General features: G+C 40.4%; 1 long non-coding RNA gene across 1 annotated transcript in view; it reads left to right on the top strand.

The window, feature by feature from the left end:
- LOC137623195 (uncharacterized) overlaps positions 1 to 11,302 on the top strand; it is a 45,860-nt gene extending 34,558 nt beyond the window's left edge. Inside the window, exons 2-3 of the long non-coding RNA XR_011040565.1 lie at positions 5,690 to 7,565; positions 7,629 to 11,302. This is a non-coding gene — a long non-coding RNA (uncharacterized lncRNA). The remainder of the gene's footprint in view (positions 1 to 5,689; positions 7,566 to 7,628) is intronic.
- The last annotated feature ends 1,161 nt before the right edge of the window (positions 11,303 to 12,463 follow it).

A 12,463-nucleotide genomic window follows, 5' to 3' on the forward strand; every position in this document is an offset into this window, starting at 1 on the left:
TAGGGGAGAATTGCGTGCTTCAGGTAGAAATCAGTTTTATTCATTCCTAATGTGAAATTATTGAAAAATACAATTTCAGTGAAGTAAGTGCAAAAACAGAAAATCGTAGTGATAAAGTGATAATTGCTCAAAGTGTTTTTTAGTGTTGCGACCGAGGGTTCGTCTGTTCTTGCTTGTCGTTCACCTAGTCCGAGACCTCTTTCAGGCTCCCATGCTACCAGGGAGAAGTAATGTCGTAGGACTTATGGGGACGAGAGGCTTTAACCAACGAACAAACGTTCCCTCTATGGTATCGGGCGTGTCTAGCAAGATCGCCCCTACCATAAGACGAGCGAGGCTGTTTTTCTCCTCGTCATCCGAAGGCTTCTCGCAAAAGAAACCTTGGAGCAAAGTTTCTAGACCCTTAAAGCGGAAGTCAGTCCCTTCAGGACAGGTCCAGCGTCCTGCCTGTAGCCATGGGGACAGCTCTGACCCTTTGCAGTCGTCGGAAGACGGTTCGCCTATTAAACGCAAGCGTAACACGGGGTCCGAGGGTCGCGGTAAAGGCAATGTTTTGCCAACACAGACGTTACCGTCGTCTCGGCCCGTTCCGACTCCTGTTGATCCTAAATGGGTTGTCCTGCAGGACATGCAGACTAAGCTTGCCTCCCTTATGGAGAAGTATGACGTTGAGCAGGTTCACGATGAACCTTCGCTTTCGAGTCGCCGTTACACTAAACGAGACTCTGGCCGTCAGCCGCCCAAATAAGCATTTACTCGTCCTTTTGACGTTATGAAACGTGATGTCGGTAGTTTGTCACGTCAGTCACGTGACTTGGATCCTCACTCGCTGCAGTCCCGTGTTGACTTTCAGCCGCTGCCGCAGCCTCGTGTTGACGTTCAGCCGCTGCCGCAGTCTCGTGTTGACGTTCAGGACGTTCGCCAACCAGCTCAGTTGCCTTGTTTTGACGTTGAACGTCAAGCACCCCAGTGAAGAGTTGTTTTAACTGCTCTATCTAGGCAGTCAAGGCAGTCTCGACTTGACGTCGAGCGTCCTCCCGCACCTGTTGTTGTTGCTGGTCAGTCCTTTAAGCAGTTACATGACGTAGCGTCCTTGACTGCTACTGATGCTCCTTTGCGTGTGGACTCTGCTTGTCAAGCATTGCCACCACGGCAGGTCTCTCCCTTGCTTGAGATTCGGCAATTGTCGGACGAGGTTCCTTCAGATGAGGAAGTTGCTGATCCCCCTCCTACTGATATTCCCTTGGGGACTTTGTCAGACGGAGAGGAGCCTAAAGCTGCTCAGCCCTCTATGGACTTTAAATAAATCATGCTGATTTTTAAGGATCTTTGTCCGGACCTTTTTGTAACTGCTGCTCCTCGTTCGCCTAAACGTCAGAGTTTACACTAGGCCTAGCTACTTCGAAGCCGTTGTTTTCTAAGCTAGTGCTCTCTCGCTCTTCTAAGAGAGCTTTACGTTTGCTAGGCGACTGGTTGATCACCAGGAGGAGTTTGGGGGAGACAGCCTTTGCTTTCCCTCCTTTTAAACTGGCTTATAGAGCAAGCGTCTGGTATGACACGGGAGAAGTTCTCGGCTTGGGAGTTCCTGCCTCTGCCCAGAGAGACTTCTCAAGCCTCATAGACTCTCCCCGGCGCCTGGCCATGAGACGCTCCAAGATTTTATGGTCGGCTTCAGAGCTAGACCATCTCCTGTTAGGAGTTTTTTGAGCGTTTGAAGTTTTGCTGTACAATTATGTCATGCATAAACAAGGCTATCAGGGATGGCTCCAATGATCTGACAGCCACGTTCTCTGCAGGAACAAGACTATCAGGGATGGCTCCAATGATCTGGCAGCCACGTTCACTGCAGGAGTACTTAAGATGTAAGTACGCTCAATGTGTTCATTGTCAAGACAAACTTCACGATGAAGACTACCAAGCTGTCTTGACAGCATTAAGGGAAGGCGACTGGATGGTCTTTCTCGACCTTCAGGATGCATACTTCCACATCCCGATTCATCCAAACTTTCAACTACATCTGAGGTTTGTGGACGGGAAAGTAATGTACCACTGTCGAGCACTGTACTCCGACCTCATTCCTGCTCCTCTTGTTTTTACAAGGCCCTTGCAAAATGTAGCAAGCTTTCTACATTTTTTGAGGATTCAGAGCCTCCCTTTATTTTGACGACTGGCTAATCAGGGCGTCGTCATTATATCGCTGTCTGGAGAGCCTCTAATGGACATTAGACCTAACCAAGGAGCTAGGTCTCATAGTGAACGTAGAGAAGTCGTAACTTACAGTATCCCATCCCAGACTATTCTTTTTTTGGGAATGGAGATACAGTGTCTGATTTTTCGGCCCTTTTCGTCTCCCGCAAGAATGGAACAAGCTCTGTTAAAAGTCCTTCACTTGCAAGAGAAAAACAGTTGCTCTGTAAGAGTTTGAACTAGCCTCGTGGGAACTCTTTCATCGCTGGAGTAGTTTATCTCTCTGGGGAGACTCAACCTATGCCCTTTCCTATTTCACCTAAAACATTGGAACAAGGAGAAGGGCTTAGTGAGTATCTCTTTCCCAATCTCCAACTCAGTCTAGACATGTCTGACTTGGTGGGACAGCAACATCAGACTTCGAGAAGGTCTTTCTCTTGCGATCAAGAACCCAAACCATGTGTTGTTTTCAGATGCAGCGGATTTGGGTTAGGGAGCTCCACTGGACAGTCTGGAAGGCTCGGTTCTTTGATCCACGGATCAGAAGGAACTCCATTTAAGGCAGTAACATCTCTCCTTTGGCGAGATTTGTGCAGAAATGAATGTCTTGGCGGACGGCCTCAGCAGAAGAGGACACGTCATCTCCATGGAGTGGACGTTGCATAAGACTGTGTGCGAGAAGCTATGGATGACATGGGGTCTACCCACCATAGATCTTTTTGCTACTCTCTCTGACAAAGAGGCTCTCGACTTACTGCTTTCCAGTTCCAGATCCAGAGGCAGCTCACATAGACGCTTTCCGGCTGGACTGGTCTCACCTGGACGTTTATGCCTTTCCACCTTTCAAGATCCTAGACAAGGTGCTGCAAAAGTTCACCTCTCACGAAGGGACCAGGTTGACATTGGTTGCTCCACTCTGGCCCGCGAGAGAGTGGGTCACAGAGGTACTTCAATGGCTGGTAGACGTTCCAAGGAGTCTACCTTTAAGGATGGATCTCTTACGGCAGCCACGTAAGGAGTCTTCATCAAAGCCTCCCCGCGCTTCGTCTGACTGCCTTCAGACTATCGAAAGACTCTCAAGAGCTCGAGGATTTTCGAAGGAGGCAGCCAGAACGATTGCGAGAGCTAGGAGAGCATCTACCATCAAGGTCTATCAGTCGAAGTGGGAAGTCTTTAGAGACTGGTGCAAGTCATCATCCATTTCCTCTTCCAGTACCTCTGTAGCCCAAATTGCAGACTTTCTCCTACATCTGAGAAATGTTCGCTCCCTCTCAGCGCCCACTATTAAGGGCTACAGGAGCATGTTGGCATCTGTGTTCAGACATAGAGGCTTAGATCTGTCCAATAATAAAGATCTCCAAGATCTCCTTAAGTCCTTCGAGACCTCTAAGGAGCGTCGTATGGCAACTCCTGGATGGAACTTAGACGTGGTCCTAAGGTTCCTAATGTCCGACAGGTTTGAGCCATTACATTCAGCCTCCCTGAAGGATCTCACCCTCAAGACGCTTTTCTTAGTGTGCTTGGCTTCGGCTAAAAGGGTCAGTGAGATCCATGCCTTCAGTAGGAACATCGGCTTTTCTACAGATAAAGCCACATGTTCACTTCAACTTGGTTTTCTTGGCCAAAAATGAACTGCCTTCTCGTCCTTGGCCTAAGTCATTTAATATACCTTGCCTGTCAGAGATCGTAGGCAACGAGCTTGAAAGAGTGCTGTGTCCAGTTAGAGCTCTGAAGTTTTATTTAGCTCGGACTAAATCCTTACGAGGTGGATCTGAGGCCTTGTGGTGCTCAGTGAAGAAGCCTTCATTGCCTATGTCAAAGAACGCTTTGTCATATTTTATTAGATTTTTAATCCGAGAGGCTCATTCTCACTTGAGTGAAAAAGATCGTTGCTTGCTTAAGGTTAAGACGCACGAAGTAAGAGCTATAGCAACTTCCGTGGCCTTTAAGCAAAACAGATCTCTGCGAAGTATTATGGACGCGACCGTTTGGAGAAGCAAGTCGGTATTCGCGTCATTTTACTTAAAAGATGTCCAGACTCTTTATGAGGACTGCTACACACTGGGTCCATTCGTTGCAGCGAGTGCAGTAGTGGGTAAGGGTTCTACCACTACATTCCCTTAATTCCAATATCCTTTTAATCTTCTCTTGAAATGTTTTTAATTGGGTTGTACGGAAGGCTAAGAAGCCTTTCGCATCCTTTTTGATTTGGCGGGTGGTCAAATGTCATTTCTTGAGAGCGCCCAGATTAAGGGTTTTGATGAGGTCCTGTTGTATGGGTTGTCGCCCTGGATACTTCAGCTCCTGGGAGTCTTTCAGCATCCTAAGAGGATGGCTGGGCTTCGTGAGGAAAGCGGACTAACAAGGCAGAGTAATCGTTAGAGTCAGCTTCCTTACCAGGTACCTGTATTTATTTGGGTTTTGTTATGATATAACTGTCAAAAACTCTAAGCATATACGCCGTAAACTGTTTTAATACTGGTCTCTACCCACCACCATGGGTGTGAATCAGCTATTATATATTCACCGGCTAAGTTTAATATTTAAAAATGATATTTTGATTATAAAATAAATTTTTGAATATACTTACCCGGTGAATATATAAATTAAAGGCCCCCCTTTCCTCCCCGATAGAGACCCAGCGGGATGAGAAGAACTGGAGCTGTTTACATGTATATGCGGTATCTGGCCAATAGTCGGCGCTGGTGGGCACACCCGCTACCTTCATGGCGATCGCTCGCGAGTTTTTGAATTCTGTCGAGCCGTCGGAGACGTCAGCTATTATATATTCACCGGGTAAGTATATTCAAAAATTTATTTTATAATCAATATGTCATTTTTTAGCTAAAAAATATACTTTTGTGGCTTAAAATATCTTACTTTTTGGGAGTAAAATATCCTACTTTTGGGGCTTAAGATATCCTAATTTTTTTTCAATTGAGCTGATTTATTAAAGATATTGCTTAAAAATGACCGAAAACTACTAAATTTGTGCTTTATAAATCTTTATTATTATTGCTTAAAAATGACCAAAAACTACAAAAATTTTACTTTATAAATCTTGATTATTATTGCTTAAAAATTACCAAAAACTACTAAATTTGTACTTTATAAATCTTGATTATTATTGCTTAAAACTAACTGAAAACTACTAAATTTGTACTTAATAAATCTTGATTATTATTGCTTAAAAATTACCAAAAACTACTAAATTTGCACTTTATAAATCTTGATTATTATTACTTAAAAATGACTGAAAACTGCTAAATTTGTACTTTATAAATCTTGATTATTATTGCTTAAAAATGACCAAAAACTCCTAAATTTATACTTTATAAATCTTGATCATTATTGCTTAAAAATGACTGAAAACTACTAAATTTGTACTTAATAAATCTTGATTATTATTGCTTAAAAATTACCAAAAACTACTAAATTTGTACTTTATAAATCTTGATTAGTAATTTTCTGTGAGTTCCTATTAACACTTTTTGACTTTCAGGTTAATGTGGCCTTCTTCTTGGATGCTACAAACCCTTCAGCCAAAAGGATGACGCACATTAAGGCTATTTAATAACGTTCCCGTGAATGAAACAATAGACTTCATAATGGACCGAGTTTATAGGGATACAACTACACCCATCCTCAACATCCCCCAGGCCTCTCTCCGTGCACTATTAGAAAGAGGCACCAAGAAAGCCCCTTTTAATACACATAAAAGCCATACATCTATTCAGAAAGATGGCGTCGCTATGGGGTCCCCTTTAAGTGTCCTCTGTGGGATTCGGACTCTCCTGGTCAAGTCCTTCAGTTGGAGCAGAGCAAGTGGAACTTCCAGCGCACTATTTTTTTAGATGTGGGAGTTTTCCCCATATTAATTACCTTGACACAATGAGGATTTAAATATCTAGTTCAAGTTTTAAGTCTTGGACAGTGTGCTAAGTTATATTGCTAGCTTACTCATTTACCTAAATTCTTTTATTTTTAGTTTCATGGATTTAGATTTTATACAGTAAATTCCCATTAGAAATTACTTTAATGAATAGTTGATGACTAAGATTTAGTTATAAATCAATTAAGGTCGATCTAAATCCGTGACAATAACTGAGATTGAAATCTTGCCTAAGCTAACCTGAAGTCTTTTAGAGCTAAATTATATCTCATTCTCCCTTATTAAATTTCTGGGAGTCCTGATGGAAGATATTTCAGGTAGGGGCAGGGCTATTTCAGGTAGATGCTGGGCTGTTTCAGGTAGATACTGGGCTGTTTCATGTAGAGGCTAGGCCATTTCAGGTAGGAGTTATTTCAGGTAGAGGCTGGGGTATTTCAAGTAGAGGGTGGGGAGTTTCAGGTAGAGGCTGGGGTATTTCAAGTAGAGGGTGGGAAGTTTCAGGTAGATACTGGGCTGTTTCAGGTAGGGACTGGGCAGTTTCATGTAGAGGCTGGGCCATTTCAAGTAGAGAGTGGTCTTTTTCAGGTAGATGCTGGGCTGTTTCAGGTAGATACTGGGCTGTTTCATGTAGAGGCTGGGCCTTTTCAGGTAGGAATTATTTCAGGTAGAGCCTGGGGTATTTCAAGGAAGAGTTATTTCAAGTAGAGGGTGCGGAGTGTCAGGTAGATACTGGGCTGTTTCATGTAGAGGCTGGGCCATTTCAGGTAGAGGCTGGGGTATTTCAAGGAAGAGTTATTTCAAGCAGAGGGTGGGGAGTGTCAGGTAGATACTGGGCTGTTTCAGGTAGGGACTGGGCAGTTTCATGTAGAGGCTGGGCCATTTCAGGTAGGGGTTATTTCATGTACAGGCTAGGCTATTTCAAGAAAGGGGTATTTCAGGTAGAGGGTGGTCCATTTTAGATAGATGCTGGGCTGTTTCATGTAGAGGCTAAACCATTTCAAGTAGGAGTTATTTCATGTAGAAGCTAGGCTATTTCAAGAAAGAGTTATTTCAGGTAGAGGGTGGGCTATTTCAGATAGAGACTGGGCTATTTCAGGTAGATACTGGGCTGTTTCAGGTAGATACTGGGATGTTTCATGTAGAGGCTGGGCCATTTCAGGTATGGGTTATTTCATGTACAGGCTAGGCTATTTCAAGAAAGAGTTATTTCAGGTAGAGGGTGGGCTATTTCAGATAGAGACTGGGCTGTTTCATGTGGAGGCTAAACCATTTCAGGTAGGAGTTATTTCATGTAGAGGCTAGGCTATTTCAAGAAAGAGTTATTTCAGGTAGAGGGTGGGCTATTTCAGATAGAGACCGGGCTACTTCAGGTAGATACTGGGCTGTTTCAGGTAGGGACCAGGCAGTTTCATGTAGAGGCTAAACCATTTCAAGTAGGAGTTATTTCATGTAGAGGCTAGGCTATTTCAAGAAAGAGTTATTTCAGGTAGAGGGTGGGCTATTTCAGATAGAGACTGGGCTGTTTTATGTGGAGGCTAAACCATTTCAGGTAGGAGTTATTTCATGTAGAGGCTAGGCTATTTCAAGAAAGAGTTCTTTCAGGTAGAGGGTGGGCTATTTCAGATAGAGACTGGGCTATTTCAGGTAGAGGCAAGGCTGTTTCAGTTAAATTTGAGTCTAGATTTATTTATTTGATCCAGTGGGATTGGACACTCAAATCATGAGATCCCAGAAGCAAAGTTTTCATATTTTTTTATTTGTCAATTTTGACTTTGAGGAATTGAGTATTTCCAGTAAGATTTGAAAAACCTTCATGTATATTAAAGCAGGTTTTAGTTTGCAATGTATATTCTTTTTAAATTTCAGGAAAAGGGAACATGTTCATAAATTAGTTGGGAAAATTTCAAACTGCATTGTTATTGTATTAAGAATTAATAGTTTATATAAGATTACTGAATTGTACGGTGCTAAAAACTTTCAGTTGATGGGAATGAGGTTTTAGTTTAAGTATACGTAGATTATTTCCTTTTGTGGCATTTAAATTGATCTGCTTCAAATGCTTATTTCAAGGTGTGTTCTTGTTCAGCCTTTCAATTTTTCTTTCTGTCCTATAAAATTAGGGTTCCTTAATCCTTTTCCCCCAGGCTATTTGGAACTTTCCAACCCTTAACCCCCAGGGTTTTTTTTTTTTCAAGCACATTTTGCTAGATATATTTTTTAAATTGCTCTAACAGCCTTAATTTTTGTCATAGAGAGGTCAGGTTGGTCTCATTCTTTTGGAAAATGCCTGAAGTTTCTCAAAAAGTTATCAAAAATATGCAAAAAAAAAATGCAAATACCGAATTTTTGTAAGGACGTACCAGTACGTCCATGGGGGTAAAGGGATGAGTTTTGTAAAACGTACCAGTACATCCTTTGGGGGTAAAAGGGTTAACATAAAACCCCTTCAAGTTTCAATAATATACCTTACATAGTTGATCCCCCTCATTGCATTTTAAATTTCACAAAGGGTATTATTTTAACAAATGTATTTGAAGCAATCTAAAGTTTAAATACACTATTAATTATATTATTTAAAAATCTAGAGTAAGTATTTTGATATTTGTAATTTGTATAAGAACTTATCCCACTTTTTATTCTTAATTTTTGTAAGTTTTAGTATTTGATGAAATGTCCATCCTCCGTCCCCATGTTAAAAATTCTCTCTCTCTCTCTCTCTCTCTCTCTCTCTCTCTCTCTCTCTCTCTCTCTCTCTCTCTCTCTCTAATATAGGTAAATGAAAAAGTTACTGTCCATGTCGTTCTGATTTTGATTATATAGTGTTAGAGAAGCTTAAATTTAAGGTTAGGAAAGATGGTTCTAAAACTTTGTGCTGTTGGGAAGGTCAAAAGGCTGATTTGTTGATAGTTAGGAGGGCTTTGGTCACTGTGAAATGGCTAGGAGTGTGGTGGAAAATGGCTTGGAAGACTGGTGTGAAATGGCTAGGAGGGCTTTGGTCATTGTGAAATGGCTAGGAGTGTGGTTGAAAATGGCTTGAAAGACTGGTGAGAAATGGCTAGGAGGGCTTTGGTCACTGTGAAATGGCTAGGAGTGTGGTGGAAAATGGCTTGGAAGACTGGTGTGAAATGGCTAGGAGAACCTTGGTGGGAAATGGCTAGGAGAACCTTGGTGTGAAATGGCTAGGAGGGCTTTGGTCACTGTGAAATGGCTAGGAGTGTGGTGGAAAATGGCTTGGAAGACTGGTGTGAAATGGCTAGGAGAACCTTGGTGTGACATGGCTAGAGGGCTTTGGTGTGAAATGGCTAGGAGGGCTTTGGTCACTGTGAAATGGCTAGGAGTGTGGTGGAAAATGGCTTGGAAGACTGATGTGAAATGGCTAGGAGAACCTTGGTGTGAAATGGCTAGGTAGGCTTTGGTCACAGTGAAATGGCTAGGTGTGTGGTGTGAAATAGCTTGGAAGACTGGTGTAAAATGGTTAGGAGGGCTTTGGTGTAAAATGGATAAGAGAATCTTGGTGTGAAATGGCTAAGAGGGCTTCGGTGTGAAATGACTAGGAGGGCTCCAGTGTGAAATGACTAGGAGGGCTTTGGAATGAAATGACCTGGAGAATCTTGGTGTGAAATGGCTAGGAGAGCTCCAGTGTGAAATGGCTAGGAGGGCTCCAGTGTGAAATGGCTAGGGAGGGCTTTATTGTGAAATGATTAGAAGGGCTAGGACGTGTTTATGTGAAATGGTAGGTCTTTGGCTAGTATTAGTACTATTCATCATCTTTTCTTAAGCTACATGAACATACCTTGGAATTACCTTTGAATTTTGAAAGTGCCGCGGGTCAGTGTTTCATGAAATCTTGCAAATGGGTTTGAATTAGATTATTGTTCCCTCTAATACATATCTAATGTTTCAGAAGTCCCACTCCCACTCCTTGATCCTTCCCCTACCCAATTTGGAAAGATTTAATTAAAGGGAACGTTCATATGACTGAGCCTCCCTCCCCATCTGCCCCCCTCCCTCTTCTGGTATCAGTATTTGCCATACTCCTCACCACTGAAAGGCCAAAGGGCCCATGAAGTATATATCTTGCTTTTGACTAGAACCACTGTTCATTTAGGCTGTTTATGAGCTTTCCATGTACAAAACTCGTTCATTCTTTTGCTGGTTTAATGAGAGAAGAAGACTGTTAACTGGGTTATGTTGTATTGTCAAAATGCTAGACTGCGTGCCATGGTGAATATGTTCAGTCCAATTTGATTTCCTTGAAAACTTGTCAGGGTAGATTCTGTCTTGTCAGTTCTAGTCATGATTAATAATTCAGACTTGTTAAAGCCTCAAATGATTTTAAATTTTTGATGTTTCATGCTTTTGTGAATATTTGTGAAATTCAGTTTAAAATGTATTTTCAAAAATCTTTAATCTTGAATTGTAGGAGGTTGTGATGTCAAATTGAACAGGTTTCTGTTATGTATACATTGCAATTTCAGTATCGAACTATGTCAAATTTGTCATGCATTGTGTAAATTGTGAAAATTTCTGTCAAGATTGTGATTTAAATGTGTCCAAGAATATGTGGGTTTTCAATAATGTGAAATTAGTAACTGTGTTTTTAAATTTTTCAATTTTATCTGTCAATGAAAATCAAAAGGAAAGCTTGATTAATTTAGTTTTAAACTTTTAGATAATTTTCTTAAAAAAGTGGTGACATTGTCTAGTCATGCAGTCCAGTGCTTTCTATTACACTGAGATACCTGAGCTCTCTGAAAAGGGGTCCAGCTGGGGTTATAAATGTCCCAAGATATCTGATTCCTACTGTTTCTGTTCCTGACATAAAGAAGGGACAAAGAACTGCTGTAGTCATTTTAGAAGAAACGTGTAATACATTCTTGAATACGTTGTTGTTGGTATGGTTTTAGTTGTGAGTTTGTGCTTGGGAGTTACTGCCAATGGGATTAAGGGTAATTAAGGGATTATTACAGTCTTTGTTTGTGTAATTCAGGATCAGGTAACCTAGTTTAGGGAATGATTATACAGGTAGTAAATAAGGGTTAGATTATAATTGTTTAATTTGCTCTCGATTTATGTTTCTAAAATTTCTCCATGATTTGTTAAAGGGGTCCAAACTGAAGTTTGACTTTTTATGATTAGATTTTATTTATATACAATGATACTGATGTACAGGAATGAATCTTATGTAGTAATTTACAAAATAAGAAAAAAGAAAAAACCTCCTCTGAAATTATATACTTTTTTATGTGCGAGGGAACTTTATAATTCAGAAATGTTAGGCATAATCTGATAAGCCTCTGAAGCTTGTACAAAGTATTAAGTGAGAGCATTGGTATTATATTGTTGTAGATTATATAACTCGCCAATTTCTTTTGATTTTACTAACACTGGATTTGAACTTACAATTTAGGTTGTTCACGTATAACAAGATCGTAAGTTCTACGCTATTCTTGCTAGACAATTAAAGCCAGAAACTGTTTAAATAACTGAAAGCTTGATAAACTATGACCTGCTTATGCGTAAGTCCCTTACGTTTGAATGCTAATATATTTAAGATTAACGTCGCAAACTGTTGATTAAAATTGTTTAAAACTTTAGTTAACTTACGTCTATGCTGAGTAAATGTACAGTAACTTAAGGTAATCTAAAACTAGAAGTTAGTGCATTAATATTCAAAGCATTTTATAAGAATTTATTTTTTAGATATTTTAATGTCTTAATATTTCATGTACCCAGCGTGCAGGTTGAATGTAAATTAGCCACTAATTTTTTATTTGAAACTTGCAACTTTTCGTGTTATTTTGAGCTTTTCATTATTTTCATATTGATGCAAAGTACAGAAAACTTTTACTGATATAGTTGGATATTTTGAATTCCAATTGGTTGCTCTAGATTTAGTTAATAATCTGCGGAATTATCTTTAACAAAAAGGTGGTAAAAATTATATAAGTGGAATTGAAGTTTTCTCAAAAACCTACAACTCCTTTAGAACACAAGCCCTAAAAGTTAGTTAAGCTGAAAATATAGAAATAATATACAGAGGAGGTATTTAGAAACTTTGAGATGCTTATTCGTGTGAAGATTGTTTCAAATGTCTGCTCTTGCATTAATTTTAATGTAGATATCACCATAATCTTCAAAGTAACTTGAGGGGACAAGAAAAAGTCAGTTTGTCACTGTAAATTAGCAAAAGTTTTTAAATGTAATTTTGACGATTGGTTCAAGACTTAAGCTCTGAGAGTGCGCCACTTAATGCTGCTGCTCTACCACTTAAAATCAAACCTTGGTATTGAATTTAGGAATTAATTGATGCAGGACAATGCATTCTTTGTACATCAGTAAATTTGTAACAAGCAAGGAATGAGTGTTTGAATGATGTCTGGT

The sequence above is a fragment of the Palaemon carinicauda genome, chromosome 30, assembly GCF_036898095.1.
Source record: "Palaemon carinicauda isolate YSFRI2023 chromosome 30, ASM3689809v2, whole genome shotgun sequence".
Classification (NCBI taxonomy): domain Eukaryota; kingdom Metazoa; phylum Arthropoda; class Malacostraca; order Decapoda; family Palaemonidae; genus Palaemon; species Palaemon carinicauda.